Genomic DNA, 10671 nt, shown 5'->3' with positions numbered 1-10671 from the left:
TCCAAATGCTCCTGATGTATTGCGAACTTCAGACATTTTAGAACCATAAAGTTGGGAAAGTGATATTTAAGAACTTTTGGGATAAAACCGACTGACCTCCGGTGCAATCCGCTCGACACTCGACTCATGTCCAATAAACAAAGATGATCCTGAAAGCGATCGTCAATTTGACACACCAGCATTACTCTCGGCCGATCGATCGAATATTTCTCATCGAATTAAGATTGGTAGGTGGTCGATGTTCGGATTTTACAGATAATAAATTATTTCGGCCGTCGGTATTTCAGAATTACTAATCAACAATCGATTTTCGACGCACAGTCGACTTATTCAAATATATCATAATCGTTACGGACGGTTACTCTACTGATACCACAGCGTAATCTATGGAGATTAATAATCCACTACGAGATTATCGTTCTGTGATTCTACGTTGCTAAATGTTGGATCATATTCGATAGTTATGACGATCTACTCTATAAAAAGGGGGTAAGAAAATAAATTTTGATAAGCTAATTTTTATACGTTGAACTCTGTCTCTATTTTCATACTACTGTCGTCCAGTCTTCCTCTCTAACTTAAGCATCGGAGGGTTTTCACCGGAGACAACTTCGATCAGTGCGGATTTCATTTTGCAGGTGCTCGTTTCCGACGAACAGGCGACGAGAGGATTGGCAGCAACAGATTGGCGTGCCAGGAAGGGGAAAGATAGCGGTAAGAAGAAAACTCGCAATGACGAGAATCAGAGCTCAACGATCAATGGCGACCGACTCGGCGAGACACTCTTCCCATCGGAAAGAGGCCCCTCTCCTGCCTTTGGTAACAAAGTCCAGTTCTCCACATTCCGTGGTTACCACAGACACTCAGATTGTTGCAATCGTGCAACAAATGAACGTCCTCGCGGAGGCAGTCAAAAACCTCCAACAACAGCAAATCCAACCACTACAACCGTCGGTGGAGCAATCGGTGGCACACTCAGCGCCTTCCAAGCATAGCCGCTGTCATTCGTGACGATCTCCGTCTCCACCAGAATGGCGATCTCGGCTCTCTCAACGGGATGAGCAGCGACACTCGCGATACTCTCGACGCGCCATCCACCATTAACGGTGCCCCTCTCCTTCCCAGTTAGATCGAGCAAGGAAGGAGAAGCGACCGCGAACACCGTCTGTCTCTAATTCATTGAGAGGATCAACCTTCGGAGTCTCCTACCACCAATGGCTTGAAGACTACAAACATAAGTTTGAGAAAATCGACCGCCGACTCGTTCAGCTCCAGACAGACGGTCAGAAATCGTCAAACGACTTCGATTTTTATATCGCCCAGCCTCTCTCTCGACTTATTTTGAACGAACCGATCCTGACTCGATTTAAGATGCCGCATGTGGAGCCCTATGACGGTTCTACCGATCCAATCAATCACCTTGAGAGCTACAAAGCTCTCATGACAATCCAGGGAGCAACCGACGTCCTCCTGTGCATCGGCTTCTCGACTATACTTCGAAAAGCTGCTCGGGCATGGTACTCTGGGCTTCGATCGGAAAGTACCCACTTCTTCGAGTAGCTAGAACATTCCTTCGTGGTCCATTTCAGCACCAGTCGGAGGCCGCCACGAACCTCGGATAGTCTCTTTTTGATCAAACAAGGAGAGACCAAAATACTCTGAGATTTCGTGGTCCGATTCAATGCGGCCACGCTTGAGGTCAGGGACTTTAACGAAGATATGGCAATATCGATCATGAAAAGAGATATGAGGGGATCTCGATTCACGTACTCACTGAATAAAATCCTTCCTCAGATGTATGCTGAACTCTTAGAACGTGCTATAAATACATGCGTGCGGATGAAGGAGCTTCTGACCGGCACCAGTCAGAAAACAAAGATCAAAAGAAAAAGCAAAAGAAGAGTGGGGCTCCGATTGAAACAAGTAGGCTCCCATCCAATAAGCAAGCCTCACCCTGACGACGGAGTAAGAGGCCAACACATAATAGGTATAATTCCTATACCCCTCTCTATGCTCCTCGTACACAGATCCTCATGGAGATCGAAGGGGCGGAATATCTACAACACTCTCCGTCGATGAAAGCAAGAAATCATGACTGAAGAAAGTATTGTCGGTTTCAACGAGACGACGGCCACGACACCTAACAATGCATCCAGCTCAAGGATGAAATAGAAGCCCTGATACGACATAGCTACCTCAAAAAATTTAGGAGGGAGCCGTCGACTCAACCCCCTCCCGATCGACGACCCCAAACGACTAAGGAAGCTATGAATAACCAATCGACCGTAGGAGTCATCAACATGATCACCAGATGGCTGGATCAGGGGGCAACTTCTGACCAGGAGTCAACGAAGCGACCAAGACTCCATGATGTAATAACCTTCTCGAAGGAAGATGCTCGGGGAATTCAAACTCCCCACGTTGATGCTACTGTTGTTTCAGCAACAATAGTGAATTATGATGTAAAAATGATACTTATTGATAATGGAAGCTCAACTGACATTCTGTTTTACTCGACCTTCTCCCAAATGAAATTGTCGATTGACCGACTCAGAAAAATCTCGATACCGTTAGTCGGCTTCACTGAAGATGCGGTCACAGTGGAACGAGAAATCACCCCCCTAACTGCTAGGATTGAACCACAACAAAGCACCATCTTTATAACCTTTACAGTCGTCCGAGTACCCTCGACTTACAATGCCATACTCGAAAAACCCAGACTAAATACCCTGAGAGCAATAGTCTCGACATACCACCTGTTGGTCTGATTCTCGATAAAAAATGGTGTCGGAGAAATGCGTGGAGATCAACAACTTGCCCGACGCTGTTTCACAATCTCCGCCTAGAACAATAAACCTGAGGACTCCCTGCCGGCCGATAAATTAGACCAAAAGAAGAACCAGGAAAGGGGTGAGCCAGCCGAACAATTGACTTCCATCCCGATAACAGAAAATCCCGAGCAAACGATCCGAATCGGGTCGCAATTGTCCGACTCGGAGCGACAACAACTAATCAAATTACTCAAAGCCAATGCTGACATCTTTGCTTAGTCGGCCATGGATATGCCCGGCATTCCTTCGAAAATAATGACTCATCGGCTCAACATCAGTCCAAACGTTAAGCCAGTGAGACAGAAAAAGGGGTCTTTTGCCCCGGAAAGACAGAGCCATCAACGAGAAAATCGACAAACTACTCATAGCGGGCTTCATCAGAAAAGACACATATCCAGACTAGCTTGCCAACGTAGTCATGGTGAAAAAGGCCAACGAGAATGGAGGATCTGCATCGACTACACTGACCTGAATCGAGCCTGTTCGAAAGACAGCTTCCCACTGCCAAAGATCAACCAGCTGGTAGATGCGACTTTGGATCATCGTTTACTGAGCTTCATGGATGCCTTTGCTGGATATAATCAAATCCGTATGGTACCAGAGGACGAGAAACACATGGCTTTCATGACTGACAAGGGCTTATACTGCTACAAAGTAATACCTTTCGGTCTAAAAAATATCAGAGTCACCTATCAACAACTCGTCAACAAAATCTTCAAAACATAGATCGGACGAAACATAGAAGTGTATGTGGATGACATGCTGGTGAAAAGCACCCAGACTTCGAACCATATTCGAGACTTGGAAGAAGCTTTCAACATGCTCCGACGACACCAAATGAGGTTAAATCTGACCAAATGTGCGTTCAGAGTGACCTTGAGGAAACTTCTTGGATTTCTTATTTTGCAACAAAGAATCGAAGCCAATCTCGAGAAAATAAAAGCTATTATCGACATGAAGCATCCAAATACGAAGAAGAAGGTACAATAACTGAATGGCAGAATCGCCGCACTCAGTCGATTTATCTCTAGATCGACTGAGAGGTGTCTACCATTCTTCAAGACTTTAAGGCAAACGAAAAATTTCTCCTGATCGGATGAATGCCGACTAGCTTTTGAGGATTTGAAGAAGTACTTGGCCTCCCCACCTTTGCTCATAAAATCAAAGGTCGGAGAAACACTATATCTCTACTTGGCTACATTGGCAGAGGCGGTTAGTTCAATACTTGTTCGGAAAGGTGAAAATGAAATTCACCGATCCGTCTACTACACCGGCAAAGTACTCTACAATGCCGAAGTTCGATATTCAAGAGCGAAAAAAATGATCTATGCTCTGATCATATTAGTGCAACGACTTCACCCTTACTTTCAGGCACACTCCATTATGGTCCTTACCGATCAACCATTAAAAATGATCCTGCACCATCCTGATACATCGAGACGAATAGCGAAGTGGGCGGTGAAGCTAGGCAAATTCGACATACAATACCGACCATGACCGTCCATGAAGGCATAAGTTCTATCCGTTTTCATCGCAGAATGCACAATAGCCAACAACAAGTCGGAAGATGCAACAATGAAGAAGGCTGCAACCCCTGAGCTCGATCTAAGGTCGACCTGGGTGCTGCATATCGACGGGGCATCGAATGCTTAAGAAAGTGGAGTTGGCCTCATTCTCACCAACTTAGAAGGGGTAGTCACCGAGTACGCCCTTCAGTTGGACTTCAAAGCTTCAAATAATCAAGTCGAATACGAAGCTCTCTTAGTCAGTTTGAAAATGGCTAAGGAGCTCAAGATTGACAGTCTGAAAGTCTTCACCGACTCTCAACTGATCGTGGGACAAGTCAAAGGCGAATTCGAAGCTCAGGACCCGATTATGGCAATATACCTTCAAAAGGTGAAAGATCTCGTGACAAATTTAAGATACTTCGAGATCTTCCACATACCAAGGATCGAGAATGCTCGAGCCGACGCACTTTCCAGACTGGCAATGACTGCTTACAGTTTGCTGGGCCGAACATTCATGGAGTGTCTTGAGTAATCGAGCATCGACAAAAATGAAAAAGTGTTGCAGCTAACAGTCGAACCTAGTTGGATAGATCTGATCATCCGATATCTGTCTGACGGAGTCCTCTCTGAAGATCCTGCGGAAGTAAAACGAACCCGATGGGTAGCTTCCCAATATGTGATGATGGATGGTCGTCTCTACAAAAAGTCATTCTCTCTTTCTTTACTGAAGTGCCTAAGATCGATCGATGCCAACTATGCACTTAGGAAAGTACATGAAGAAATTTGTGGAAGCCACTTAGGGGGCAAGTCCCTAGCGTACAAGATTTTATGACAAGATTACTATTGGCCCACCATGAAAAAGGATGCGGCTGACTTGGTTCGGAGGTGCGAACCATGCCAGAAGTATGCCAACATACAGCATCAATCCGTCAGTCGACTAACATCCATTGTCTCATCCTGGCCTTTCGCTCAGTGGAGAATCGACATACTCGATCCTTTTCTCCTGACGTCTGGCTAAAAAAAATTCATAGTAGTCGCAATCGACTATTTCACCAAGTGGGTAGAAGCCGAACCTCTGGCCTAAATCATCGAACACAAAATGGAAGACTTCATCCAGAAATCCATCATCTACAGATTCGGACTGCCGCATACCATCATCACCGACAACGGATGATAATTCGATAATTAGGACTTCAGAGAATTCTATACGAAATTTCATATTATACATAAGCTTACATCAGTCGGGCACCCACAATCAAATGGAGAGGTTGAGATGACCAACCAAACAATCTTGCACGGGTTAAAGACCCGACTGAATGAGGCTAAAGGTCTTTGGGTCGAAGAGCTATATCCAATCTTATGGGTGTATCGGACAACTCTCCGTATATCGACTGGAGAGTCTTCTTTCAACTTAGCCTACGGGACGGAGGCGATGATCCCCCTCAAGATCGGGTTACCATCGACAAGAGTTGAGCAATACAATGAACCGAACAACTCCGAATGTCAGAGAGTCGATTTAGATCTCCTACCAGAATTTTGACACGAAGCTCAACTTCGCATGGCCACGTACCGGCAGAAGATAGCTCGGTACTATAACACCAAAGTCAAGCTGAAAGTTTTCCGACCAGGAGACTTAATTCTAAGAAAAGTAGAAATTTCAAAACCTCTAAATCAAGGAAAGCTATCTCCGAACTGGGAAGGACTCTACAGAATACAGAGACAAACAGACTGGGTGCCTATCGGCTCGAAACTTTGGAAGGTTCGGCTATTCCTCGAACATGGAACGTCGGCAATCTAAAATTATACTATCAGTAATCCTTGTACGCACTTGAAAATATAGCTATGTGTCAGAATCGTAAACCAGACTTCTAATGAAATGTCGGTCCTCGTTGTAGAGGTCGGATCCTCGATGTCACGGCTTGGGGCCTGACTTTCTAAAGAAGTCAGAAACCTTCAGCCTGACCACCGACTGCATCCCGACTCCCTTGCAGAACCGATGTATCTACTTCAACGGGAGGCTAGTGCCGGCCACGCAGATTTCTTCCACAAAAGCCGCATCGCCCCCATAGTCAACTTTCTGTTCAAATGGCTGGCTAATTTGCTGACTTGGTATCAACTAAGGAAGGCAAAATACCAAAACGATCAAGATCAGATTGGAATTATACCGACATCGCCACGGCCAGTCGAGAGATATTTGGCTTGCCACCGTTTATCAGATAATACGACGTATAAACCCAATCAAGGTCCGGGTAATGGATATACGACTTACTATCGTTATCCTAACTAAATACGTTGGAAACTATATGACTAGCAGACCTTACAATCTGCGGAATGGTCGGATCTACGATCTATATTTGGAGATTATTCCACGGACGGACATCACAGACATTTTAGCAAACAAAAATCCTATCTTGAAGAAAAATATTTTCATCCATTATCAAAAAGAAAAGATTACAAAGTTGGACTGAAGTCCGATTACAACTTTCTTTACAAAAAAAAGAAGAAAAATACTGACTAATCTTCGTCACCGCCTTTCGTTCTGCTGAAGAATCGGCGGACCCACTTTGAATCAGCTTCTCTAACAAACTTTATCTTCCAGCTCGAGAATGGTACAAATCGGATCAGACTGCAAAGATGGTTGGCCGATCATACTACCCGACCAACCACGCCAACAGCCTGATCCACTTCTACATGAAAAATGCAATCAACGACCGCACCCTCCCTGCTGAAGCCCGATCGGCAACCAGAGCTAGAGGCGGGCTTCAGATTTTTGTCTGCCGATGAAAATGACTTTGATTATGCAGCTGAGACGGGGACGCGGAATACACGATAACGAGTCGTCGACCCCACCATCGGCACCAGGGGTGAAAAGCTGACATTGGCTCGAAGCACAATTCCGCTTTCGAAACCGACTTACAATCGGACTACATAACAGGAAAACCTCTGGATCCAACAGGGACCCGTCAGCCAGAATCTCCAACCAACCACCCCCTGTAAGAATCTCACCCATCAAAACCATTTGGGAGGCTCTGAAAAATGACAAGGAACAGTTTTTACTCGAGAGCGACTCTCTGACAAAGCTCTCCCATCAGAAAAGACGAAATGAGGGATGAGTACCTGGCTGACAATGGTCCCTTTATATAGTAATGCTCGACGGCCCAGATGAAAGCGGTCAGATCGAGAACACGCTGGATGATGACACGTGGTAGCATCTGGACCTATCATCGGTCGACGGTTTGATGCACTTGTCCCAAATTGAACCATGTCATCCCTATCTGCATGAACGTCTCCGACCCAATGGCACCCCGACATGTGGTAAAAATCTACATGCCAGAATTAAATCCCGTGACGCCGGTTCGCCTTCCCAATGTAACAGCTGGCACCGGCTCACCTTCCGCAAACGACGCCTGACACCAGATCTCTTTGCTGATGCGACAGTTCCGAGGACGACAAAATGGATGATCGATCGTATTTCGGAGAATGTGGCGGCAGAACCAAGACTCGATATGATAGATAACAACTCCTCTCGTCCAAAGCAACTGATCACGTGGCTACGCATGCGACAACTCGCCATTGAACTCGGGAGTGGGGGACAACTGTTGGGGGTAAATTGACTGACGTCCATACGCTGACCAATTTCCGGCGCAATTCGCTCGACACCTGACTCAGGCCCATTAAACAAAGACGACCCTGAAAATGATTACCAACTCGACTGGCGACGCTACCTCCGACTGACCAACCCAAACACCCCTCACCGAATCAAGATCGGTAGGCCGGTCGATGTTTGGATTCTATAGACAATAAACTACTTCGGCTGTCGGTATTTAGAGTTACTAACCGACAACTGACTCCCGATGCACAGTCAGCCGACTCATTCAAATATATCATAACCGTCACGGATGGTTACTCCACTGATACCGCCGGCGTAATCCATGAGGATTAATAACCCACTACAGATTATCGTCTTGTGATTTCTACGTCGTTAAATGTGGGATCTACTCTATAAAAAGAGGATAAGGCAACAAATTTCGGTAAGTTAATTTTTTATATACTGAGTTCTGTCTCCATTCTTATACTACTGTTGTCTAGTCTTTTCTTCTAACTTAGACATTGGAAGATCTCCATCGGAGATAACTTCGATCAATGTGAATTTTATTTTGTAGGTGCTCGTTTCCAATGAACAGGCGATGAAAAGATTCACAGCAACAAGAACAATGGGATATTTTTCATCTTCCGTTCTTTTATAACCTTGCCAAAGAAACACCGCGCCTAAAATTATAGAATTTTAAACTGAACAACATCAGGTGTTCGGTTGGACATGCTACAATGTTGACGTGATTGCTTGGTCTGGCATCACATATTGCTGCTGTATCTTGTTACGTTGCTCCTACGGATCAGTGGGTTCAGTGTGGTATGCTTTATAAATGTCTACTTCTTTGTGGTTTATCCTCAGCATGTGGTTTATGGATTTCTACTGCTGGCTCATCTTCTTGTTTTCTTCTGTTGGAGCAGCTTCAAATGTCGGCTTATTCTATTCTGTCTTTGGAGCTGTTTTTTAATCCCATGCCACTATGCCAGGATGCTTCTGCTTCTGTGCTTTTTAGTTTTAGTGTCGTCGTGTCGCTTCTGAAGTTTACTGCGTTTTCTTTAGGGATGTGTTCTGCTCATGTTTTTTGTACGGTCTTGTTATGTCAGCTGCTGCAATTTTGTTGTATGCTACCAGTATTTTTCAATTTCGTCTTTCGTACCTCTTGCACTTGTTAATCACAAAGCTACTGCTCCTTGTACTATCAAAATAAATAAATAAATAAAGAACATCCTTCTCTCGCAATTCCAATTTTTTTTTAAAGAAAGGAAAATTTGTAGCTTGCAAAAGAATCGTAATTACGGAAACGGAGTTTAAATGCCCAGCTATTAAAAGTCAGTGTATTGCTTGAGAATTTAACTAAATAGATCAGCTATAAACTTGCATGGTCATGTTAAAGCTATGGTTTGCGGTCGGGTATGGAGGGTGTTAAAATATTAACCACTGAGGGTGCTAAACAATGGTGGCAGCCGTAAGGAGCCTTTTAGCTTTATACTCATAAGCCCGGGCATTATGCTTGATCTCCCATATGTAGAATCAAATTTGCGAACCCTCACTAGTTAGACATTCCCATTAATAACAATGACAATATCTCCATCAATAGTATCATGTCTAATTCAAATACGTAGAATCAAATTTATGGAGCTCGGTTGTTGAACATGTCTATCAATAGCAATGCGTGACAATTAATGCCTCCTTATGAAGGACAGAGTGATACATGACAGGACAGTGCAAGGGCGGACTACAAAGGCTGATCAGAGCATCATAGGTCCAACAGGAGATCGCCGAAAACCGGTGTAAAAGTCCCTGGTTTTAATTTCTATGCCCGCTGAGGGTTAACCACACATTTAGGTGGTATCAGGTGAAATCAGACAAATCGCAAATGTGGGCAGAGTTGAAACCGTCATTCTCATATAAAGAAGCTGAATATAAATTGAATAAAATAACAGCTATCATTTATAGTTGTGATTACACGCTGAACACGCATTCTCTAGACATGAACTACCTTACATAAACCATGTTAACGTTCCGAAGGAAATCATTGAGACAGTTAAGATATTACATTTACAGAAGAAAACATAACAAAATAAACCGAAACTATAGAAAATAGTAAAAACAGTCATGAATACAAGGAAAACTGGATGCAGAAAAACAATTTCCTCAAACCAGACCTTGCCTCTACACCTGGCTGAGGGGAATTGTTTGATGGCAACCCATCTCCGCCATGACTTGGAACAATGCTGGGCATTATCGAGGCTTTGTCTCACTGGATTTGCTGCTCCTAAACGTTGAGAGAGAGAAGAATGACCTCGAAGCTGGAAGTAAAGATGAGGGGATAGTGGGGCGATTACATAAAGGAATGATCCACAGCCAATATTAATGCAATCAAGAATAATTATGCAGGCTTATTGCAACATAACTTACCCTTGGTTGACGTGGCTGTCACTGGAACCTGTCGTTCCCGCAACTTGTCATAACCAAGAGATATGTGGCTGCTTGTACTTGATTGAGCTGCGAGAACATTATCCACGTATTAAAAAGCAATAAATGCAATAAACTAGCGAATGATTAGCATAACACTAGTTTTTTTGTTTTTGGGTAAACTGGCATTAAGCTTGCACTAGTGCAACATGTTTCTTGGTTTACGGTTTGCATGAATGAAATTATCCTCTTAAACGCTTCTTTTGATCAAAGGAGCATGAAGTTGGATGGGCATCGTTAGTTTGCAACCAACTGCCTCCTCTTC

The 10671-nt window shown here is 44.2% G+C and overlaps 1 long non-coding RNA gene across 1 annotated transcript; it reads right to left on the bottom strand.

Annotated features, from left to right (window-relative positions):
- Positions 1-9945: 9945 nt before the first annotated feature.
- Positions 9946-10656, bottom strand: LOC140857755 (uncharacterized). The gene is made up of 2 exons (XR_012141219.1): positions 10350-10656; positions 9946-10240 (listed from the first exon to the last, which is right to left on the bottom strand). It is a non-coding gene; the product is annotated as an uncharacterized lncRNA (long non-coding RNA).
- Between the last annotated feature and the right edge of the window lie 15 nt (positions 10657-10671).

This window comes from Elaeis guineensis, chromosome 5 (assembly GCF_000442705.2).
Source record: "Elaeis guineensis isolate ETL-2024a chromosome 5, EG11, whole genome shotgun sequence".
In the NCBI taxonomy this organism is placed as follows: Eukaryota; Viridiplantae; Streptophyta; class Magnoliopsida; order Arecales; family Arecaceae; genus Elaeis; species Elaeis guineensis.
The sequence above is the reverse complement of the archived record's forward strand: the minus strand, read 5'-3'. Positions and strand labels throughout refer to the sequence as shown.